A 26185-nucleotide genomic window follows, 5' to 3' on the forward strand; every position below is an offset into this window, starting at 1 on the left:
TATGTTGGGAGTGCCCTAAAATCGTAGCCATCTCTGTGGCCTGCTCCCATTCTCAGGCTAGCTCTGTACCTTGTTGAAAGTTACTGCTATAGGGACGCCTGGGTGGCTCAGTGGTTGAGCATCTGCCTTCAGCTCAGGGCATGATCCAGAAGTCCTGGGATCAAGTCCCACATTGGACTCTTTGCCGGGAGCCTGCTTCTCCCTCTGCCTATGTCTCTGCCTCTCTCTGTGTCTCTCATGAATAAATAAATAAAATATTTTTTAAAAGTTACTGCTATAAACAGTGATTATTTAACAGTCTGCTCTCCTGTTTGGAGAGCAAAGTAGATTGCAATGGTAGCTCAAGTGCCTTCTGCCATCAGGTTCAGATAGAGTTCAGTTTCCTCCAGTGGATCCCAAATTGTTATTTTAATTAGCCAATTAATACCCATATTGTTGTTGGTGGATTACAATAAAATATCTTATTGACTGAATAATTTTCAAAACAAATTGGAAGGTGAAGATGAATTTGATTGCAAATCTAGACTATATTTGAATTAATTTGTAAAATAATAGCATACAGCAACATCAATTCTGAATATCTAATCATGAAATTCAATGACCTTGAACAAAGATGATGTTGGAAAAATTAGGTTACCTGAAGGAATAATAATGACTAGTGGGTAAAATTTATATGCTGCTAATTTGGGCTACTGCTTTAAAATTTGAAATGGCAGCAAATAGCATTGTTATCTTCATTTTGTTTTCTCAAATAAAAGAATGAGAAGCCAGATTGATTTATGAAGCATGCTGAAATCATTGCTAACAGGCTGCTTGTATTGTTTTCTTAAAATTCAAAAGAAAAGATCTCCCTTATAATGAAACATATTTAAAAGTGAATTTGTACTGTGGTTTGTTCTGTCTGCTTTTTTCCATCAAATTTTCATGAAAGCCTCTTCTCTGGTTTCATCCTTGGCCTCTTCTTGTTGGCAGAGGTGGAGGAGAATCTTTGTTTGCTTTTCGTTTTGTTTCAAGTTTTTATTTAAATTCCAGTTCGTTGACATACAGTGTAATAATAGTTTTAGGTGTACAGTATAGTGATTCAACACATCCACACATCACCAGTGCTCAGCACGACACATGCCCACCTTATTCCCCATCACTCATTTAACCCATCCCCTGCCCACCTCCCCTCCAGCAATCCTCAGTTTGTTCTCTATAGTTAAGAGCTTGTTTTCTGGTTTGCCTCTCTCGTCCGCCCCCCCATGTTTCTTAAATTCCACATATGAGTGAAATCATAGGGTATTTGTTTTTCTCTGACTGACTTATTTCCCTAGCATAATACTGTCCATCTCCATCCACCTCATTGCAAATGGCAAGATTTCATTATTCTTTTTCATGGCTGAATAATATTTCAAAACACACACACACACCATCTTCTTATTCATCAGTCGATGGATATTTGGGCTCTTCCCATAATTTGGCTATTGTTAATAATGCTGTTACAAACATCAGGGTGGATGTGTCCCTTCAAATCACGTTTTTGTATCTTTTAGGTAAATACCTAATAGTGCAATTCTTGGATTATAGGGTAGTTTGAACACAGATACAAAGCTTCTCTTTGAGGATTCATTTTGAGTCAATCTTTACATAAGTAAACCAGTTTGATTATCTCAAAATGATAACTTATTCAGCCAGAGGCAGAGTTAAAATTAGGTAACTAAGTTTGATCACCCACTTCAAATATTTTTTTATGTAAATTTCTCTTTTTCTTTTCTGGGATTCTAAAAAAAACACATATCATAAGGCTTGATATTGACCCTAACTCATATGTCTGCTTAATTTTTTTTCAGCTTTTTTTCTTTTCTCTGCTTTAGCTTGTATAGTTTCTATTGCTATGCCTTCTATTTTACTGATCTTCATTTCTGCAGTTTCTAATTCATTATTAATACCATTAGTGTACTTTTAACTTCATATATTGTTTTTCATATCTGGAAGTTCCATTTGGCTCTTATTTATAGTTTTAATATGTCTCCACAACTCTCAAAATCATAGGACTACCTATATAATCTAACATTTCAGTTTCACCATTAGTTACAAATTGTTTTGTACTCTGAGTTTTGTATTCATTTTTGAGTTTTAATCTTAGTAAGCAGTTTACCAAGAGAGCCTCATTAGATCTCCCTGGTTAGTTCGTACCCTTCCTAACTTGTATTTTTCCTTCATAGCACTCATCAATGTTGTAATAATATACATTTGGGTGTAATTTAATTAATGTCTCTCTTGTTTAGTAGACTATATGAACATGTTCTTTTTGATTAGTCATATATCTTCATCACTTAGGCTATTGTAGTGCCTGGCATATTGTTTGCATTTAAATATTTCAATAATGCTTCCATGAAACTGAAAGACTTAGAATGTATATTAGAAATATTGTCCATTTGAAGCCTTCAGATTAAAAAAAAAGAAGCTCCAGAACTAATGGTGTATAACCTCACATATAATAATCAGGACCATCATGAACCGTTTTTGTAACTTTTCAGAGCTTGAAAATTATAATTCGTAAAAGTATTACAAGGAATATCTCTAACTTATTTATCTTATTTTGTTGTTTGTGAAATACATTCCTCTCAATTAAAAGAAACAGCCTTAACATACTGTATAATGTGTTAATAATCATACTTTCAAGTAATATTTGAAGAACATGCAGAATCTTAATTCTCTCTCATTTTAAACTGGGAAAAATATAACTTCCTTCTCAGGAAATCAATAAAGGTATTGTGCCAACTAATTAGTTTGTGTTTTAGTTGACCAGGCCAAAGTTTAGACTTTAGGAATTGCCAGTAAAGCCATTTGTATAATGATGCCAATGTCATTACTACCACCCTGCCAGTACTGCCATTTACTGAATATCTGTTGATGATCGAGTCAGTAATGAATCTCTATATATCTTGAATCATTAAAACATCCCTACCTGATTGGTATTATCTTCATTTTTGTAGTTACAGAAAATGAGCCTTCATGTGGCTAGTTACTTGCCCAAGATAACACAGCTGGGAAGTGCCCAAGTTGGTGTTTAAATCCATGACCAAGAATCACAAAGATTGGCTTTTATTTTATTCTGTTAACATGTCCATAATATAAAATGTGTCATTTTAACTGTTTTATAGTGTATAGTTCAGTGGATACCTAGTACATTTAGAATGTTGTACAACTATCACTACTATTTAGTTCCAGAACATTACCATCACCTCAAAATAAAACTCGATTCTCATTTAGCAGTCACTTCTCATTCCCTCTCAATTGGTTTTTGAGCATTGACTATGGACTCTGCAATTCTGCTAAAACTGTTTATTAGCTCTAAAATTTTGTGAATGAATTTTAAAGGATTATCTGCCTATGATCATGTCATCTATGAACAGAGCTAGTTTGACTTCTTCCTTTCCAGTTTGGCTGACTTTCTGTTTCTTGCCTAACTTCTCTGGCTAGAATCATCTATACAGTGTTGAGCAGCACTGGTGAAAGTCAGCATCCTTGTATTGTACTGATGTTAGGGGGAACACTTTTCAGTCTTTCACTCTTGAGTCTGACAGTATAGGTGAGTTCTCCACCATCCCTTTATCATGGTGAGGAAGTTCCCTTTTATTCATAATTTTCCAAGTATTTGTATTATGAAAGAACGCTCAATTTGGTCAAATGCTTTCTTTGCATCAGTTGAAATGACCATGCATTTTTTCATATATTCAACTGATATGGCTTATTAAATTGAATGACTTTTTTTCTACTTTGAAATACGTCACTTTCATCCTCACAATAAATCCTGGCTTGGCATGTTATATAACCCTTTTGACATGCTGCTGGATTTGGTTTGCCAGTATTTTATTGAGGAAATTTGTATCTATATTCATATGGGATATTGGCTTCTAGTGGTTTGTATTTGTTTTTACTATGATGTGTTTGTCTGGCTTTAGTATGAGGGTAATGATGGCTTCACAGAATGTGGAAGACTGAAGGCCTAAGAGTGGGAACCCATGAAAGATCTGAGACCTAAAACACAAAGTCCAAGGCTTGAGATAAAAATCTTAGCTTAAAGATCTGAGATCCAAGGATGGAAGGTCCTAGACACCCATAAAGACCTAGGACTCCAGCCACTCTAGATGCACAGAAGGCCCAGGAGAGAAAGATATCTCAAGGCTAAATTAGGTGGGAAGCTGAAAGCCCGTGACCCAGAATCCAGGAAAGATAGAAGCTCTAAGACCAAAGGACATCCCAAGTTGAGAATATTAAGTCCCAGATTTTTTTCTTTTGCTGTCCTCCCTGGACATTTTCAGTTCTTCCTTTCCAGTTCTCATGTTTCCATTTAAGCCCACTTGTTTTGAGATGCCCTTTTTGATGGTGCTATTACCCTAAGGAAACATATTCATTAGGTTGGCAATATTATACTTGGGCCGGGCTTAAGCCAATTTTGATCACAATTTTGAGCCATTTATTGAGTGTTTGTTTTTTGAATTTCCATTTCTCTTCACCTCCACCCCACTTGAGGGAGACATACAGGTAACATTGTATTTCAGTCTTCCCTTTTTCCTTAAGAGCTCCATCTGATGAGAAAAAGAAAGCATCAGGCTGCTGAGGAGGGAGGGGCGGAGTAATAAGCTATCTAGAGAAGATGTGAAGAGATGCAGGCCAGTAAGAATTAGACAAGAAATACCCAGATGTGCAGCCTGTTGAGAAGCACCAGCCAGCAACACCTTACTTCTGTGAGCTTGGTTCTGGCATCCTCAGACTATCACTACTGATAAGAATAAGAAAGCAATTCTGTCATCATCTGATTTTTATGGCATAATGAAATTGTGAACACATCCATTTTTAAAGCAAATGACTTCGTCTCTACCCTTCTACCTAAAAGGAAATCTCTACCAAATGCTCTGATGGGAAGATACACTTTGACTTGTGAAATGATGTGAAATGCAGAATCTTTGAGCTGTGAGTGTTTTGAAGATTAAAAAATCTTGCTCAGTATGGGTGACCACCAAAAGCAATCTGCAGCCATCTACATGTCACAACTGAGACAAATTGGAGAATGTGTTGTCTAATGTCAAATAAAATGTACTGTTTTGGAAGAAAATAGGATGAGTTAGGAAGTATTCATTTCTACCTTTTGGGGAAGAGTTTGAGAAATATTGGTGTTGATACTTGGAAATTTTATAGAATACTCGTTAGTAAAGCCATCTGGTCCTGGCCTTTTCTTGTGTGCTGTTTAACAGCTGATTCAATCTGTATATATTACACATCTACACATTTTCTTTTTCTTCTTGAGTCAATTTTGGTAAGTTGTGTGTTCTTAGGATTTTGAGTCTTCCCTCTTTTTCTCTTAGACAGTCTTGATAATGATTTGTCAATTTTGTTAATCTTTTCCATGAACAAACTTTTGGTGCAATTAATTCTGTCTATTGTGTTTCTATTCTTTATCCCATTAATCTCTGCTCTGATCTTTATTATTTTCTTCCTTCTGCAATTTTTTGCTTTAGTTTGCTCTTCCTTTTTTAGTCTCTTCAGGAGTAAAGTTAGGTTGCATCTATGCATTTATAGCTATAAGCTTGCCTTTGAGCACTGCTTTCTTTGCATCCCATTAATGATGGTATATTGGGTTTTCACTTTCATTTGTCTCAAAATATCTTAGTTTCTCTTGTGATTTCTTCCTTGACCCATTGGTTATTTAAGAATGTGTTGTCTAATTTCTATATATTCCCGGAATTTTTCAGTTTTCCATCTGCTATTGAGAGGATGGTTTGCATGATTTCAATCTTTTAAAATGTATTTGGACTTTATAACCTAAAACAGTCTATCCTGAAGAATGTTCTGTGTGCACTTGAGAAAAATGTGTGTTTCATTCTTGTTGGATGGAATACTCTGTATATTTTTGTTAAGGATAATTGGTTTATTGTGTTGTTCAAGTCCTCTATTTCCTTACTGATCTTCTGTTAGTTGTTCTGTCCACTATTGAAAATAGAGTACTGAAATCTCCACATATTATTGTACAACTTTCTAATCTCTTCAATTCTATCATTCTTGTCTCATATATTTGGGGCTTTGTTGTCACATGTGTATATATTTATAACTGGTATGTCTTAATGGATTGATCCTTTTATCAATATGTAATGCCCTCCTTTGTCTCTTGTAACAATTTTTGACTTAAATTTCATTTTGTCTGATATTAATATGACCATCTCATCTCTCTTTTGTTTACTATATGCATGTGATATAATTTTTATCTCTTTTACGTTCATCCTATTTGTGTCTTTCAGTTTAAATTGAGTATCATATAGTCAGCCTGTAGGTAGATATTTTTGCATTCATTCTGCCAATCTCTATTCTTTAATTGGGAAATGAATCATGTCTGCATTTAAAATAATTACTAGTAAGGAAAGACATACTTCTGCCACTTTGTTCTTTGTTTTCTATACATCTATTATATTTTTGTTCCTCGATTCCCCCATTGCAGCCTTCATTTGTGTTTAACTGATTTTCATAGTGTAGTATTTTTATTATCTTCCCAAGTATATTAAAAGATGCTCAATATCACTAATTATCGAGGAAACGCTAATCATCTCTTCACACCTATTAGGACTACATTCAAAAAGTCAAAGATGATAAGTGTTGACGAGGATGTGGAGAAAAGAGAGCCCTTGTGCATTGTTGGTGGGAGTGTAAATTGGTACAGCCATTATAGAAAATAATATGACGGTTCTGCAAAAAATTTAAAATAGAACTACCATTCGATCCAGCAACCCACTTCTTGGTATATATCCAAAGGAAATAAAATCACTATCTCAAAGAGATATCTGCACTCCCATGCTTATTGTAGTGTTATTCCCAGTTACCAAGACCAGAAACAACTTAAGTTTCTGTAGACAGATGAATGGATAAAGAAAATGTGGTATAGATATAAATGGGATATTATTTAGTCATTAAAAAAAGTAAATTCTGCCATTTGCAACAACACAGATGAATCTGGAGAACATTATGCCAAGTGAAATAAGCCAGACACAGAAAGACAAATATTGTGTGATCTCACTTCTGTGTGGAATGTAAATAAAATAAAATAAAATAAAATAAAATAAAATAAAATAAAGCTGAATTCATAGTAACAGAGAATAGAATGGTAGTTACCAGAAGCTAGGTGTTGGTGGAAAAGGGAGTATTTTTTTAAAAGTAGAATAGTGGTTGCTGGGGACCAGAGGGAGAAAGTCATAGGGAGCTATTGTCTTAGAGGTTCAGAGTTTCAGTTTTGCAAAATGAAAAGAGTTCTGGAGGTGGATGGTAGTGATGGTTGCATGGCGATATGGTTGCACTTAATATCACTGAACTGTAAACCTAAAACTGGTTAAGATGTGCATTTTATCACAATAAAAGATCTTAAAAAGAAACATTTTCCATTTATCCAGTTTGTCACATTTTTTGCCCTAAAATTATTCCTAGTATTTCCTATCATCTCTTTATTTTTAAAATTTTTTTATTTAAATTCAATTTATCAACATATAGTATAACACCCAGTGCTCATCCCATCAAGTGCTCTCATTCCTTAGTGCCCATCACACAGTCACCCCATCCTCCCACCCTCTTCCCCTTCTGCAACCCTTTGTTCATTTCCCAGAGTCATGTCTTGTCTTCCTCTCTAATTATTCCCTACTCAGTTTCCCTCCTTTCCTTTGGAGTCCCTTTCACTACTATTTCTTATATATAAGTGAAGCCAAAAATTGATTGTCCTCTGATTGACTTATTTCACTAAACATAATGCCCTCCAGTTCCATCCACGTCAAAGCAAATGGTGAGTATTCATCCTTTCTGGTGGCTGAGTAACATCCCATTGTATATACATAGACCACATCTTCTTTGTCCATTCATCTGTTGAAGAACATCGAGGTTCCATCCACAGTCTGGCTATTGTGGACATTGCTGCTATGAACATTGGGGTGCAGGTGTCCCGGCGTTTCATTGCATCTATATCTTGGGGTAAATCCCCAGCAGTGCAATTGCTGGGTCATGGGGTAGCTCTGTTTTTAACTTCTTGAGGAAACTCCACACTGTTTTCCAGAGTGGCTGTACCAGTGTGCATTCCTATCATCTCTTGAATTTTGTAGAACTTATAATCATGGCCACTTTTGTTCTTGATATTGGTAATTTGTGTTTTCTTTCTTTATCTTTTTCAGTCCAGCAAGAGGTTTATTATTTTATTTTCAAAAAAAACAGATTTTGATGTCATCAATTTTTATATTTTCAATTAATATTTAATTGATTTTGTTTTTTTTCTATGATTTCTTTCTATCATTTTACTTTGGCTTGAACTTCCTCTTCCTAATTAAAAAAATTTTAGTTGGCAACTCCAATCACTGATATTAAATCTTCTTTATTTTCCAATATAATTATTGGAAGCTATAATTTTCCCTCTAAGCACTACTTTAATTCTACCCCACAAAGGTTAACATAATGTATTTTTATTGTTACTCCTTCAAAATAGTGTCTAAATTCTCTTGGGATATTTTCTTTGTCTCTTGTACTATTTAGAACTGCATTGTCTATTTTCCAAATATTTGGTTTTCTTCTAATCATTATCATTGATTTCTAATATAATTTATTAGTGCTAAGAGAACAGATTCTGTATTATTTCAATCCTTTTAAAGTTATTTAGACTTGTTTTATAACCAATCATATGGTCTATTCTGGTTAGCATAACATATGCCTTTGAAAGGAATATGTTATTTTGCCATTGTTGGTCACAGTGTTCTGTAAATATCAATGAAGTCACTGTCATTAAAAATGTTGTACAGAACTTTTAACTCATTACTTTTTTGCTGTTTATTTAGTTGTTCTAAATTCCAGGAGATGAATGTGTTGAAACATCCAACCATGAATGCAGAATTGTCTATGTTTTACTAATATCTGTCAATTTTTCCTTCACAATTTTAGAAACTCTGTTAATATACACAGTCATCTATTATAATTATATATTTCTAACAGATAGACACTTATTATTATGAAATATTTTTATTTCTAGTACTACTTTTTATTTGAAATCTATTGTATCTGGTATTAATGTAGCCACTCCCTAATTCTAATCCTTATTCTTTGCATAGTGTATCTTTTCCCATCCATTTATTTTCTTTTTTCCCCATCCATTTAACTTTCATTCTATATTTGTCCTTACATGTAAAATGTGTCTTTTTTAGAAAGTATGTAAATGTGTCTTTTAAGGAAATCTCTTATCCCACTTTTTCTTTTAATTGAGGTGTTTAATCTATGAATATTTATTATAATTGTTGATATTGGTGAATGGTATAGGCTAAATTATGTCCCCTCAAAATTCATATGTTGAATTCCTAACACCTGGTACCTCAGAATGTGACTGTATTTGGAGATAGGGTCTTCTTAGAGATAACTAAGTTAAAATGAGGTCATTAGGGTGGGTTCTAATCTAATCTGACTGATATCCTTAGAAGAAAGGGAAATTAGGGGGCACCTGGGTGGTTCAGTCAGTTGAGCATCCGACTTTTGGTTTTGGCTCAGGTCGTGATCTCATGGGTTGTGAGATTGAACCCCTCATGGGACTCTGTGCTCAGTGGGGAGTCTGCTTAAAGATTCTCTCCCTCTACCCCTACCCCTGCGTACATGCTGTCTCTCTAAGTAAATAAATAAATCTTTTTTTTAAAAAAAAAAGGAGAAATGAGGACACAGGCATGTACAAAGGGAAGGCCACATGAAGACCAAGGAAGAATATGCCATTTGCAAGTAAAGGAGAGAAACCTGAGAAGAAACAACCCTGCTGGCATCTTGATCACAGACTTCTAGTCTCCAGAAGAGTGAGAAAATACATTTCTGTTGTTTTAGCTACTGAGTCTGCGCTAATGGCAGCCTTAGCAAACTAATACAGTGCGTTTGAATCTACCCATTTATTCTCTCTCTCTCTCTTTTTTTTTTTTTTTGGTGTTCTTTGATTTCTTGTCCTTCAGTTACTCCTTCCCTGCCTTTTAATCAGATTAACCATATTTTCAGGATTGTATTTTACTATTCTTATTGGGTTGTTAGCTAGACTTCTTTGGATATTTTTAGATTCTTCTGGTAATTTCAGTATACATCCTTCACTTTTCACAGTTCATTTTCAGTTAATATTGTACCACTTTACATAAAATATAGAAACTTTCCAACAATCCAGGGCCACATACACCTACTACTTCCTTTATTCTAAAGTTGTTTTGTGTATTAAATCTACTTACATGAAACACCACAAGGCAATATTTTCCTTTCAATCGTTATATATATCACAAAGAATTAAGAGGGGGAGAAAAGCCAAAATATTAGTCTTTTGCATGTAGTTTGACATTTACCATTAAAGATGTTCTTTATTCTTTGTTTGAAGTTGTTACTTTCCATCTGGTATAATTTCCCTTCAGCCTGGATAATTTTTACTGGTATTTCTTTTACTACAGATCTGCCCATGATGAATTCTTTTTGTTTTCTTTTCTTGGAAAAACCCTTTATTTAGCTTTCATTCTTGAAAGATATTTTTGCTGAATATAGAATTTTATACCACATTTTTTTCCTTTCAGTATTTTAAAGATGTTCCATCTGTTCTAGCTCTCATTGTTTCCGATCAGAAGTCAGTTTTTAATCAGATCATTGTTCCATTGTATGTAATTTATCATTTTTCTTTTGCTATTTTCGACCTTTGTTGTTTGTATTAGTTTTCTTTTTTAATTTATTTTTTTATTGGAGTTCAATTTTCCAACATATAACATAACACCCAGTGCTCATCCCATCAAGTGCCCCCCTCAGTGCCCGTCACCCAGTCACCCCCACCCCCCGCCCACCTCCCTTTCCACCACCCCTTGTTCATTTCCTAGAGTTAGGAGTCTCTCATGTTCTGTCTCCCTTTCTGATATTTCCCACTCATTTTTTCTCCTTTCCCCTTTATTCCCTTTCGCTATTTTTTATATTCCCCAAATGAATGAGACCATATAATGTTTGTCCTTCTCTGATTGACTTATTTCACTCAGCATAATACCCTCCAGTTCCATCCATGTCGAAGCAAATGGTGGGTATTAGTTTTCAACAGTAAGACTATTATGTGTCTTGGCATGAGCTTCTTCATGTTTATTCTGCTTTGTTTTCTTGAAGCATCCTGTAGGTGTAAAATTTTGCTTGTCAGACTTTATTTCTTTTTTTAAGATTTATTTATTTATTTGAGAGAGTGCACATACATGGGGGGCAGAGAGAGAGGGAAAGTCAAGCAGACTCCACACTCAGCATGGTGCCCTATGTGGCACTCCATGCAGGGCTCCACACAGGGCTCCATCTCACAACTGTGAGATCGAGCCCTGAGCCCAAACCAAGATTCAGACACTTAATGACTATGCCACCCAGGCACCCCAGCCTTTTTTCTTCAAGTAACTTTTTGTGTTTCATTCTCTCTCCTTTGTTCTGGAGTGTCAATTACACATATACCGAAAAATTCAGTATTATCCATAAGTTAACGAGGTCTATTTGTTTATTTTTAAATCTTTTCCTTCTCTTTATCCACATTGACTATATTTTCCTTTTTTTGATGGCTAAAGTCACATGTATTTTCTTCTGCATATATTTGGAATTTTTAGTTATAACATATTATACATAAAACCCATCATTAAAAATCAGTGAGGGGGGCACTTGATGGGATGAGCACTGAGTGTTATTCTATATGTTGGCAAATTGAACACCAATAAAAAATCAACTAAAAAAATCAATAAAGAAATATCTTGGGGATCCCTGGGTGGCGCAGTGGTTTAGCGCCTGCCTTTGGCCCGGGGCATGATCCTTGAGACCCGGGATCGAGTCCCACGTCGGGCTCCCAGTGCATGGAGCCTGCTTCTCCCTCTGCCTGTGTCTCTGCCTCTCTCTCTCTGTGTGTGTGTGACTATCATAAATAAATAAAAAAAATTAAAAAAACAACAAAAAAACCTCAACATTTAAAAAAAAAAAGAAATATCTTACTAGGTATTTTAAGCATTCTATTGTTCCACAAGTAATTGTTAGAGCATTCCTTAATATATTTTTCTTTAAGTTTTTTCAAGTTTTTAATTAAAGTTTAATTAACAGAGTATATTAGTTTCAGATGTACAATATAATGATTCAACATTCTGTGCATTACTCAGGTCTCATCATGATAAGTGGACTTTTAATCCCATTCACCTATTTTGCCCTTCCCCTCACATACCTCCCCCTGGAAACCACCTGTTTCTTCTCTGTATTTAGGACTCTGTTTGTTTCTCTCTTTTTTTATTTGTTCATGTGTTGTTTCTTCAGTTTCATATACGAGTGAAATATGGTATTTGTCCTTTCTCTGACTTATTTCACTAAACAGTATATCCTCTAGGTCCACCCGTGTTACAAATGGCAAGATCTCATGGATTTTTATGGCTGAGTAATGTTCCATTATATATATACCACATCTTTTTTATCGATTCATCTATGGTGGGCATTCAGATTGCTTCCACATCTTGGCTACTGTAAATAATGTTGCTAAACATAGGGGTACATATATCTTTCTGAATTAGTGTTTTTGTATTCTTTGGGTAAATAACCAGTAGTGGAATTACAAGATCATATGGTAATTCTATTTTTAACTTTTTGAGGAATCTCCATACTATTTTCCATGATGACCACATTTAATAATTTCTGTTGATTTACTTTACAGTTCGCATATACCTTTCTGTCGTTTCCATTTAGCTGTTAAATCCATATAATGAATTTTTTAAATTTCAGATTCTCTGGCCAGAAAGACTAGGATTTTTCCACTGATGCCTTCACCACTTTATGCATCACACATGCAGCTGAACTTAATCCACAAAAGGAGGAACTTCATGCAGCTACTCACATCCCGTTTTCTGAGAATATACTCCTTACCAGAATCTGTCTGCTTCTGTTGACATTCCTGTACCTTAATGCAGTTACTTTTTATATTAGGTCAGGATTTTATAATTATCTTCTGCAGGGGACTTTGGGAGTATCCGAGTCTGTCATCAGAGAAATCAGAAATCCCTCAATTGGTTTTTATTTGACTAAAGTGTGGGGTTTGAGTGAGTAGTGGTGATAAGCCGGGAATATGCACTTGAAGTTTTATTGTGAAATTCCTTGAATATCAGGTTGAAGAGTTTGTGCTTAATTTGGAAGGTAACAAGGAGTAATCAGAACATCAGAAGCTGGAGCTATTTCTTTTTTTCCATTTTTTTATTTAAAATTCAATTAGCCAACATTACAGTACATCATTAGTTTCAGAGGTAGAGTTCAGTAATTCATCAGTTGCATACAACACCCAATGCTCATCATGTCACGTGCCCTCCTTAATGCCCATCACCCAATTACCCCATCCTCCCACCCACCTCCCCTCCAGCAACCCTCAGTTTGTTTCCTATAGTTAAGAGTCTCTTATGGTTTGTCTCCCTCTTTGATTACTTCCCATTCAGTTTTCCCATCCTTCCCCTATGATTTTAAATTCCACATATGAATGAAACCATACGATAATTGTCTTTCTTTGATCGACTTATTTTGCTCAGCATAATACCCTCTAGCTCCATCCATGTCGATGTAAATGGTAAGTATTTCTCCTTTCTAATTGCTGAGTGATATTCCGTTATATATATACACCACATCTTTATACATTCATCTGTCTACGCACATCTCGGCTCTTCCAAGTTTCGCTATTGTGGACATCGCTGCTATAAACATTGGGGTGTATGTGCCCCTTCATATCATTACATTTGTATCTTTGGGGTAAATACCTAGGAGTACAATTTCTGGGTCTTTGGTAGCTCTATATTTAACTTCTTGAGGAACCTTCATACCATTTTCCAGAGTGGCTAAACCAGCTTGCATTCCCACCAACAGTGCAAGAAGGTTCCTTTCTCCACATCCTCACCAACATTTGTTGTTTCTGGACTTGTTAATTTTAGCCATTTTGACTGGTGTGAGGTGGTATCTCATCATGGTTTTGATTTGTATTTCCCTGATGCCAGGTGATGTGGAGCATTTTTTCATGTGTATGTTGCCCATGTGTATGTCTTCTTTGGAAAACTGTCTGTTCATGTCTTCTCATTTCTTGACTGGATTTTTTGGTTTCTTGGGTGTTGAGTTTGATAAGTTCTTTATAGATCTTCGATACTAGCCCTTTATCTGATATGTCATTTGCGAATATCTTCTCCCATTCCATAGGTTGTCTTTTATTTTGTTGACTGTTTCCTTTGCTGTGCAGAAGTTTTTTATCTTGATGAGGTCCCAATAGTTTATTTTTGCCTTTGTTTCCCTTGCCTTTGGAAATGGGTCTAGCAAGAAGTTGCTGCAGCCAAGGTTGAAGAGGTTGTTGCCTGTGCTCTCCTCTGGGATTTTGCTGGATTCCTGTCTCACATTTAGATTTTTCATCCATCTTGAGTTTATCTTTGTGTTTGGTGTAAGAAAATGGTCCAGTTTCATTCTTCTAATGTGGCAGTCCAATTTCCCAACATCACTTGTTCAAGAGACTCTCCTTTTGCCATTAGGTATTCTTTCCTGCTTTGTCAAAGATTATTTGGCCATAGAGTTGAGGGTCCATTTCTGGGTTCTCTATTTTGTCCCATTGATCTATGTGTCTGTTTTTGTACCAGTACCACACTGTCTTGATGATTAGAACTTTGTAATATGGCTTGAAGTCCGGCATTGTGATGCTACCAGCTTTGGTTTTCATTTTCAACATCTCTTTGGATATTTGGGGTCTTTTCTGGTTTGGTTCCATACAACTTTTAAGATTATTTGTCCAGCTCTTTGAAAAATGTCGATGGTATTTTGATAGGGATTGCATTGAACATGTAAATTGCCCTGGGTAGCATGGACATTTTCACAATATTAATTCTTCCAATCCATGAGCATGGAATGTTTTTCCATTTCTTTGTGTCTTCCTCCATCTCTTTCACAAGCATACTGTAGTTTTTAGAATACAGATCCTTTACCTCTTTGGTTAAGCTTATTCCTAGGTATCCTGTGGTTTTTGGTGCAATTATAAATGGGGTTGACTCATTAATTCCTCTTTCTTCTGTCTCATTGTTAGTGTATAGAAATGCAACTGATTTCTGTGCATTGATCTTATATCCTGCCACACTGTCGAATTCCTGTATGAGTTCTAGCAATTCTGGGGTGGAGTTTTTTGAGCTTCCCACATCAAGTATCATGTCGTCTGCAAAGCATGAGAGTTTGAATTCTTTGACAATTTGAATGCCTTTTATTTCTTTTTGTTGTGTGATTGCTGAGGCTAGGTGGAGTTATGTTCTTTAAAAATACCTATCTTGGGGGACACCTGGTTGGTTCAGTCGGTTAAGCATCTGACTCTTCATTTCAGCTGAGGCCATGATCTCAGAGTGGTGAGATCAAGCTCCACATCAGGCTCTGCCCTGAGCATGGAGTCTACTTAGGATTGTCTCTCTCCCTCTCCCTCTGCCCCTCCCACCACTTGAATGTGCCCGAGCGCTCTCTCTCTCTCTCTCTCTCAAGAAAAAAAAAGACAAACCTATCTTAGTAAGCTTGGGCTGATAAAATACCATTGACTGGATGACTTATAAACAGCAGAAATGTATTTTCCACAGTTCTGGAGGCTGGAAGCTCAAGATCAGGTGGCCAGCATCGTCGGGCTTTATAGAGAGCTGCCTGCTTCTCCTTGTAAACTTACATGGAGATATCAGAGTGAGCTAGCTCTCTAGCCTCTTCTTACAAGGGCACAAATCCCATTCAATTCCACCTCTATGATATAATTCCCTTGCAAAGTTGCTCCCCGCCAAATACTATCACATTGGGAGGGTTTCAACATATGAATTTGGATGGGGGTGTGGGTACAAACGTTCAGTCCATAGCAATACCTGTATGTTCAACACAGTGTAGAACACAAAAAAATCATCTGTGAGAATAGGTATGTTTGGGAAAAGTTTCTGGACTGATATATGTTTTTTCCCAAAGTCTGTGAAGAGATTTTCAAGAGAGTCACAGAGGAATTACAAAACACACTTTCCTTCCTCCTAGGGTAAGCAACTCTGAGATGGGAGTAACAGGTAGCCAGTACATTGAAATTCAGTAACTGACTTTCAATTTCACAGACCATAATTCTGAACTGACAGGAAGCAACAGGGCTCAAACTAAGGCCCTTTAGTGGAGATGGGCCAGTAATTATGTGGGGTGCTACATGTTCTACTTTTGTTTGCTAAATAATAGCATACTCTAGGGTGCTTTCATAATCACATCATAGTCATTCACTCAATGCACTCCACTAGCTACCAACCTTGAACACTCTGAGTCGTTTCTAGCCAAGTAAATGAAAATGATTGAAGAAAATAATTACCCTAAATTGTCTGAAACCCTTAGGAAAAAATTAGTTTTATTAACCTGATGCCTGAGTCATCACAGGTCCTGTTTCTGAAAAATGTCCTGCAGTTTGGTTTTATAAAACAGCCTCCTTTTTGTTGTTTATTAATTATCAGCAGGGTAACCAATGTTGTGTAGCAAAGGGACACTGAAGAAAGAGGTTTGGGAGAAAGAGTAATTTTATGATTAGCATTTTATCCTTCCTAATCATCTTTCTCGTTAGTAAAACTCCCAAGGATAGCAATGGCACACAAGCGTTTGAAGTGGCAGTGAAAGCTTAAATCAGCTAAAATGGTAGTTTGTCTGCTGCATTTAAGATTTAACAGTGGCAGCAGTGCATCGAGGTGAGTGTGAAGGTGGAAAAGAAAAAAAATAATACGATACAATTGAAAAATAGATTTCTTTGTGGTTACCACCCTGGAATGAGAACAATTACTCCCTTGCAAAGAGATTTTTACTTTATCACTTCTGCTCACCTTAGAGGACAATGAAGGTAGGTTAAAGTGGTCTACAGGGCCTTAAGAAAGCATTTCTAGTCATGGGATTGCATTCCCCTTTATAGAAGTTAAACCTTAATTTACCCTATATTCGGTTATCCTTCACCATAGCTGAGAAAATCTAAAATGTCTCTCTTGCCCCGTCCTCCTCTTGAACACTATCACAGTCTTCTACTGGATTTGTATCCTTGTCCACCTCTTAGAAATAGCTTTACAATTGCTTGCAGAAGTGGTACATGATATATTTTATAGGAGACAAATCTTAGTTTGAATGCTGGCATGATATTTATATATATGTCCTCTAATTGTTCTTCTAACAATTTTGTTGAGAAATACCACACTTAAAGCACAGTACTAAAAAAAAAAAAAGCACAGTACTGATGGTGAACTCCAAGTGTGAAGTATGAATGATGGTGCTGATAACAAGAGTGCTAGGATAAATTGAATGACCAAACATATACTTAATGGTATAAACTGGGACATTTGGGGGAGCGAACCGGGGTTACTGATATTTATAGAAAGAAATAAGCATAATAAATTAGGACTAATCCCAAGTTGCAGTCAACCTATTTATTAACAAAAATAAATGATGATAGGAAGCCAATTAAAACTATTTTATGTACATGTTAGTTCCAGACTAATGGAACAGAGCCCAGGGAAAAAAATTCCCTGATGTGAGAAAATGAACAATTTTAAAATAATATTTTTATTTGTTACTTGTATGAAAATCATGCATATTAACTGCATAAACTTTTAAAATATATAAAAGAGAGAAAAATAATTTACCACCATGGAGAATGCACTATATGCAATTTTTGTGTATTTTTCTAGATATTTTTTTCTTGTGAATATATATGTTATATAAATAATACAAGTGGTATTGTATTCTAAAATAATTATTGCTACATGCTACATGGGGTGCTACATGTTCTACTTTTGTTTGCTAAATAATGGGATACTCTAGGGTGCTTTCATAATCACATCATAGTCTTTCACTCAATGCTCTCCACTAGCTACCAACCTTGAACAACACTCTGAGTCATTTCTAGCCAGATAAATGAAAATGGTTGAAGAAAATAATTACCCTAAATTGTCTGAAACCCTTAGGAAAAATTAGTTTTATTAACCTGATTAAAAAAATTATTTTTTAAAAAATAATTATTTAGGGGGACACCTGGCTGGCTAAATTGGAAAAGCATGTGACTCTTGATTTCGGGGTTGTGAGTTCAAGCCCCATATCAGGTATAGAGATTGCTTAAATAAGTAAAACTTAAAAAAATAATTCTAATAGTAGTAATTATATTTTATTATTTCATCATTTCCCCATTCCATTAAATATTTCAACACATGATTTTTGTGAAATTGATACTAATTTATATATTCAATTAACATTTAGTAGAGTCTACATAATCCATTATATGAGTGAACCATATTTTATTTAATGAGACATTATTCTTAGACATTTAGATTATCTTTTTCTTTTTAAATATTTGATTTATTTATTCATGAGAGACACAGAGAGATAAAGAGGCAGAGACATAGGCAGAGGGAGAAGCAGACTCCATGCAGGGAGCCTGATGTGGGACTCAATACCGGGACTCCAGGATCACACCCTGGGCCCAAGGCAGGCACTAAACCGCTGAGCAACCCAGGGATCCCCATCATTTAGATTATCTTACTGCTTCACTTTTATGATAAAGGCTAACATAAATATCTCTATATGTAAATCTTTGGTTTGATTTCTGACAGTTTTCTTAGAACATACCTTAGAATTAGAAATCCTAGATCTGATCATATGTGTATATGATATGTGTATATGTGTATATGTCGAATATTAGTTGACCATAAAGTTGAGGGCCCATTTCTGGGTTCTCTATTTTGTTCCATTGATGTATGTGTCTGTTTTTGTGCCAGTACCACACTGTCTTGATGACCACAGCTTTGTAGTACAACCTGAAATCCGGCATTGTGATGTCCCCAGCTCTGGTTTTCTTTTTCCATATTCCCCTGGCTATTCGGGGTCTTTTCTGATTCCACACAAATCTTAAGATGATGTTCCAACTCCGAATAAAGTCCATGGTATTTTGATAGGGATTGCATTAAATGTGTAAATTGCCCTGGGTAGCATTGACATTTTCACAATATTAGTTCCTCCAGTCCATGAGCCTGGAATATTTTTCCATCACTTTGTGTGTTCCTCAATTTCTTTCAGAAGTGTTCTTTGGTTTTTAGGGTATAGATCCTTTACCTCTTTGGTGAGGTTTATTCCTAGGTATCTTATGCTTTTGGTTGAAATTGGAAATGGGATTGACTCCTTAATTTCTCTTTCTTCAGTCTCATTGTTAGTGTACAGAAATGCCATGATTTCAGGGCATTGATGTTGTATCTTGCCACACTGCCAAATTGCTGTATGAGTTCTAGCAATCTTGGGGCAGAGGCTTTTGGGTTTTCTATGTACAGTATCATGTCATCTGCAAAGAGGGAGAGTTTGACTTCTTCTTTGCCAATTTGAATGCCTTTTATTTCTTTTTGTTGCCTGATTGCTGAGGCTAGGACTTCTAGTACTATGTTGAATAGCAGTGGTGAGAGTGGACATCCCTGTCTTGTTCCTGATCTTAGGGGAAAGGCTCCCAGTGTTTCCCCATTGAGAATGATATTTGCTGTGGGCTTTTCGTAGATGGCTTCAAAGATGCTGAAGAATGTTCCCTCTATCCCTACACTCTGAAGAGTTTTGATCAGGAATGGATGCTGTATTTTGTCAAATGCTTTCTCTGCATCAATTGAAAGGATCATATGGTTCTTCTTTTTTCTCTTGTTGATATCATCTATCACGTTGATTGTTTTATGATTGTTGAACCAGCCTTGCCTCCTGGGCATAAATCCCACCTGGTCATGGTGAATAATCTTCTTAATGTACTGTTGGATCCTATTGGTTAGTATCTTGTTGAGAATTTTTGCATCTGTGTTCATCAGAGATATTGGTCTATAATTCTCCTTTATGGTGGGGCCTTTATCTGGTTTTGGAATTAAGGCGATGCTGGCCTCATAAAATGAGTTTGGAAGTATTCCATCCCTTTCTATCTTTTGGAACAGCTTTAGAAGAATAGGTATTGTTTCTTCTTTAAACATTTGATAGAATTCTTCCCCTGGGAAGCATCTGGCCCTGGACTCTTGTGTCTTGGGAGGTTTTTGATGACTGCTTCAATTTCCTCCCTGGTTATTGGCCTGTTCACATTTTCTATTTCTTCCTGTTCCAGTTTTGGTAATTTGTGGTTTTCCAGAAATGCATCCATTTCTCCTAGATTGCCTAATTTATTGGCATATAGCTGCTCATGATACATTTTTAAAGTCGTTTGCATTTCCTTGGTATTGGTTGTGATATATCCTTTTTCATTCATGATTTTATTAGAGTCTTTCCTTTTTGTTTTTTATAAGGCTTTATCTATGTTATTAATTCTTTCAAAGAACCAACTCCTGGTGGTTTTTTTTTTTATCTGTTCTACAGTTCTTCTGGTCTCTGTTTCATTGAGTTCTTTATTAACTCTCTTCTTCTGCTGGGTGTAGGTTTTATTTGCTGTTTTTTCTCCAGTTCCTTTAGGTGCAAGGTTAGCTTTTGTATTTGAGGTTTTTCCAATTTTTTGAGGGATGCTTGTATTGCAATGTATTTCCCTCTCAGGACAGCTTTTGCTGTATCCCAAAGATTTTGAGTGGTTGTATCTTCATTCTCATTAGTTTCCATGAATCTTTTTAATTCTTCTCTAATTTCCTGGCTGACCCATTCATCTTTTAGCAGGATGCGTTTTAGCCTCCACGTGTTCGAGTTTCTTCCAAATTTCTTCTTGTGACTGAGTTCTAGTTTCAAAGCATTGTGGTCTGAAAATATGCAGGGGACATTCCCAGTCTTTTGATATGAGTTGAGACCTCATTTGTGACCCAGTATATGGTCTATTCTGGAGAAAGTTCCATGTGCACTTGAGAAGAATGTGTATTCAGTTGCCTTAGGATGGAATGTTCTAGGCATCCCCGGTGGTGCAGTGGTTTAGTGCTGTCTGCAGCCCGGGGTGTGATCCTGGAGACCCGGGATCGAATCCCACGTCGGGCTCCCTGCATGGAGCCTGCTTCTCCCTCTGCCTGTGTTTCTGTGTCTCTATGAATAAATAAATAAAATCTTTAAAAATAAAAAGGATGGAATGTTCTGTATATATATATATGTGAAATCCATCTGGTCCAGTGTATCAATTAAAGCTCTTGTTTTTTTTTTTGGAGATGTTGTGCTTAGAATATCTGTCATTTGCAGACAGTGCCATGTTGAAGTTTCCCAGTATTAGTGTATTATTATCTAAGTATGTCTTTACTTTGGTTATTAATTGATTGATATACTAGGAAGCTTCCACATTAGGGACATAAATATTCATGATTAGGTCGTCTTGTTGGATAGACCCTTTAAGTATGAGATAGTGTCCCTCTTCATCTCTTACTACAGTCTTTGAGATAAACTTTAATTTATCTGATATGAGGATTGCTAACCCAGCTTTCTTTTGAGGATCATTTGAATGGTAAATGGTTCTCCAACCTTTCGTGTTCAGGCTGGAGGTGTCCTTAGGTCTAAAATGAGTCTCTTGTGGACAGAAATTCTACAAGAAAATCTACAAGAAATCTTCCTTCATTGTGTGTTCCGTATCTGTTTCAGGTGTCTTGTTTAGAAATCTGACCCTGCACAGCCCGCCCTTGGTTGAGGATCACAAATTGAGGTGCCTTCCTTTTATGCTTTTTGTTACTGTTTTTCATTTCTGTTCCTTAACTGCTGAGCCTCAGCCAGTGTGGGTCCTGGGGGAAATATCATTCCAGAGGAAGCCATCCCTGCATGGAAATTGGATTTATACTGGATAAATTAGTATTATTCCTTCCTCACCACCCCCCTTCCTAGCTGTGGTGCATTTGAGAGATGGGCATCCACTGGGGAGTTTCCTCTAAGACCCCAATTGCCACCTTAAGTGTGGGATTGTGCTGGGGCTTCTTTCAAGGAGGCCCAGAAAGGCTGTGACCTAATCAGGGGGCTTTAACCAGAGCAGGAATTCCTCAACCAAACAGAACGTCTCTGCTTTATACCCCACCTTTCTTCCTCCACCATCTGCACTACATTTCCAGCCTGATCCCCAGTCTGATTCCTGCTAATGGAGAAGCTTTGAGTCCTTCAGGTGAAACGAAGTCACATCCAAACAAAACTATATATATTTTCTTTCTTTTGCCTTATTGTTTTTTTCCAAGAAAACTACTAAATTAAATAATTTTTAAAAAGTCAAAAAAAAAAAAAAAAAACAGTCTGAAACCCTGCGTCTTTTGAGGGGATCATTTAGCCCATTCACGTTCAGAGTTACTATTGAAAGATATGAATTTAGTTTCATCGTAATACCTATTCAGTCTCTGTTTTTGTGGATTGTTTCTTTGGGCATCCTCTTTCTTTTACAGAGTCTCCATTAATATTTCTTGCAGAGCTGCTTTGGTGGTCACATATTCTTTCAGTTTCTGCCTATCTTGGAAGCTCTTTATCGCTCCTTCTATGCTAAATGAGTGCCTTGCTGGATAGAGTATTCTTGGCTGCATGTTCTTCTCATTTAGGACCCTGAATATATCCTGCCAGCCCTTTCTGGCCTGCCAGGTCTCTGTGGAGAGGTCTGCTGTTAATCTAATCTTCTCCCCATATAATTTAGGGATCTCTTGTCTCTTGCCGCTTTAAGGATTTTCTCTTTATCTTTGGAATTTGCATGTTTCATTATTAAATGTTGAGGTGTTGAACAGTTTTTATTAATTTGGGGGGGACCTCTCTATCTCCTGGATCTAAATGCCTGTTTCCCTCCGCAAATTAGGGAAGTTCTCAGCTATGATTTGTTCAAATATGCTTTCTGGTCCTCTGTCCCTCTTGGCGCCCTCTGGAACCCCAATTATACATAGAGTTTTCCTTCTGAGGCTGTCATTTATATCCCTTAACCTTCCTTCATGGTCTTTAAGATTTATTTATTTATTTATTTATTTATTTATTTATTTATTTATGATAGACATAGAGAGAGAGGCAGAGACACAGGAGGAGGGAGAAGCAGGCTCCATGCCGGGAGCCCGATGCGGGACTCGATCCCGGGACTCCAGTATCACGCCCTGGGCCAAAGGCATGTGCTAAACCACTGAGCCACCCAGGGATCCCCTCCTTCATGGTCCTTTAATTGTTTTTATATTTTTTTGTCAGCTTCCTTCCTTGCCATCAACTTGTCTTCTATGTCACTCACTGTTTCTTCTACCTCATTAACCCTCGTCGTTAGGACCTCCAGTTTGGATTGCATCTCATTTAATTGATTTTTAGTTTCAGCCTGATTCGTTCTAACTTCTGCAGTCATTAGTCTCTTGAATTCTGTATGCTTTTTTCCAGAGCCACCAGTAGCTTTATAATTGTGCTTCTGAATTGGCTTTCTGACATCGAACTGTAATCCAAATTCTGTAACTCTGTGGCAGAGAGTACTGTTTCTGATTCTTTCTTTTGTGGTGTGGTCTTCCCTCTAGTCATTTGCTCAGTGCAGGGTGGTTGTATGAGTGGGCTGAGTTAAGAATATCAACCACGACCTATGTAAATTTCACCCTAGATGATTTTGTTGAGGTCAGAGACCAGAAATTGAAAACAAAGATCAGAAAGAAATAAAATAAAAGGGCTACTAAAGTGAAGAGGGTGGGGGTGACTGGGTGGCGGGCACTTAGGGGGCACTTGACGGGATGAGCACTGGGTGTTTTCTGTATGTTGGCAAATTGAACACCAATAAAAAATAAATTTATTATTAAAAAAATAAAACCAAATTTTAAAACAAAATAGTAAAAAATAAAAGGCCTAGAATCCCAAAGAAGAAGGAAAAAAAAAAGAGAAGAGAAAAAAATAAGAGAAAAAAAGAAAAAGTAAAGAGAAAAAAAAGAAAAAGGAAAAAAGGAGAAGAAAAAAAGGAGGGCTGGGAGATGGTGGTGGTGATGAAGTTGTAGTGGAGGGAGAATGTATCTACCTGAGGGTCCTAGAGGGTGATCCTCTTGGTTCTGAGTAGATTAAGCTCTGTATATTAGAAGACACTCAGTCCCAAATTTATATAAGCCAGAAATACTTGTAGAGGGCCCCACCATTGACCACCAAAACATAAATGAGATAAAAGAGGGGGGTAGAATGGGAATGAGGAATCCCACGAATGAACCAGCATGGCATACCACTTGGTTCTGGGTGCATGCTGGTCATGTTTTAGGAGGTATTAACTTCTGCCATTGTAGAACAAAATGAGGCAGAGAAAACAAAAAACACAACACAAAACAAACAAACAAAAAAACCTATCTTGTATATCTCCCAAAATTAAGTTGAATATTTTGAAGGGAATCTAGAAGTGGAAAATATATCTAGGACCTGTAATTATAGGAATATGAAAGTCAAAAAGGAAGAAACTTAAAAATGAAGAGGTGGTAAAATATTGTAGTTAAGGTGGAAAAATAGAAAAATAAAGGAAACTTACAGTCTGATATAAAAATGAGTTGTACTGGAAAGACGAAGAAAAAAAAGGAGGGGTACCCTCTGGTTCTATATACTGTAAAGCCCTCGACTTCCCCTGGAGCTTTCCAGCGCTGCTGGGTCAAGAACTTGCTCTTCCCCTGTCCTTCCATCTGGTCTCTGGGGGAGGGGCCTGCTGTGCTCTTAGGTGTGTGCACCTGGGGGAGCTGCCCCGCCCCCTGCCAGGCGCAGGGAGAAGCAGGCTCCATGCAGGAAGCTCCACGTGGGACTCGATCCCGGGTCTTGAGGATCACACCCTGGGCTGAAGGCGGCCCTAAACCACTGAGCCACCCGGGGTCCCCTTCTGTAAGACTTTTAATATATGTTGTCAAATTGAACTCCAGAAAGAATATATCATTTTTTATACATTGCCTAAGACAACCACCTTACCTCACACGTATCAGCATTTAAATATTTAGAAAACCTTCATCAATGTGAAAGGCAAAAACATGTTCACTGGTGTTGACATGTCTCTTCAATTTGTGCCAGTATCACGTGGTTTAAAATATTGTCTCTTAAAAATAAATTTTAATATCTAGTTGAATTCCTCAACTGTTGTTATTTTACTTTGAAAATTATATATAAGTCTTGGCCATTTGTTATGCCAAATCAACTTCAAAACATCCATTTGCCTAAATATACAAATTAATTTGAAAAGGATTAGACAGATTTACGGTATCAAGTCTTGCCATTCGGGAGCATGGTCTAATTTTTCAAGATGTCTTTATTTTCCTTAGAAAGGTTTTATAATTCGCCGCATATATAACCTGCACATTCTTTTCCATTTGTAGGTACTTTACAGTTTTATTATGATTGTGAGTCAAATATATTTTTTGTTAATTTTCAACTCATTTGTGTTGATGTATATATGAGAGAGAAAGAGGAGCCATGTTTTCTTTTCATCTATAAAAGTTGTCAAACTGTTTCCTAAAAGTTTCTTAGGATCTTGTAGTAGATAATTTTCAGTTTCATGAAAATAATAAAAGCATGTTCTTCTGAGTCTTTATTATGAATTTCCTTTTTGTTGTTCTTTTTTTCTTCTTTTTGTTGCTCTTTAATGTTTTTTTATGGGTCTCAATTGTTTCCTTTATTTACCTTCAAGTAAGAAGTGTTCCCTCCAGAGTTAGTGTTTGCCAAACACAGGCTAGAAGCTACTTCCTTTCTGCTATCAAACAATTTAAGCTGTCTTATGAGGAGGGATGGGGGGAACCATGTGTACACCCCTAATTGGGTTTCTTCATCCAGATGCACTAACCATATAGTTATTCTGAATTACATTGAATTTTTAAGAATTGTTTATTTTTAATTTTCCTTTTTTCTATGCCTTCCTCGGTCTTTTAGGAAGAATTTGGCCATGACACTTTCAGGAGATTTATACTCAGATAACGTTTTGCACAAAAAGTGAGAAATGGGCTGTTAAATGTTTCTCCTCAAATTCTCCCATATTTTACACCCTCAAATAAATGGAACTTTATCTTCTTCCTCTCCAAAGAGCCCTGAAAAAATAAATGGATGAATTAAAATTTATGCTTTAGATAAATTTTTAAGAAGAATTAAAAATATATAAAAGAAATATTAAATGAGATCATCTCATTCTGATTTACTTCCTATAAGCATGTGACATTTACTCATGTGGCTTCTTTATTCGAAATTATTATAAAAGTCCAATTTGCACTAGTGATCAGGTTTCATTGAGAACTTTTATCAAAAATTCCACTTAAAAGACATATACTAA

At 36.3% G+C, this 26185-nt stretch overlaps 1 long non-coding RNA gene across 10 annotated transcripts in view; it reads left to right on the plus strand.

Annotated features, from left to right (window-relative positions):
* The window catches only part of LOC144308794 (uncharacterized), a 136006-nt gene that overhangs the window by 100991 nt on the left and 8830 nt on the right, over window positions 1-26185 (plus strand). For 3 of the 10 annotated variants that reach the window (XR_013375117.1, XR_013375119.1, XR_013375127.1), the window contains one exon: window positions 9695-9836. The exons of the other annotated variants lie outside the window; for them this stretch is intronic. This is a non-coding gene — a long non-coding RNA (uncharacterized LOC144308794). The remainder of the gene's footprint in view (window positions 1-9694; window positions 9837-26185) is intronic. 10 annotated transcript variants of the gene reach the window in all.

The sequence above is a fragment of the Canis aureus genome, chromosome X (assembly GCF_053574225.1).
Source record: "Canis aureus isolate CA01 chromosome X, VMU_Caureus_v.1.0, whole genome shotgun sequence".
Classification (NCBI taxonomy): Eukaryota; Metazoa; Chordata; class Mammalia; order Carnivora; family Canidae; genus Canis; species Canis aureus.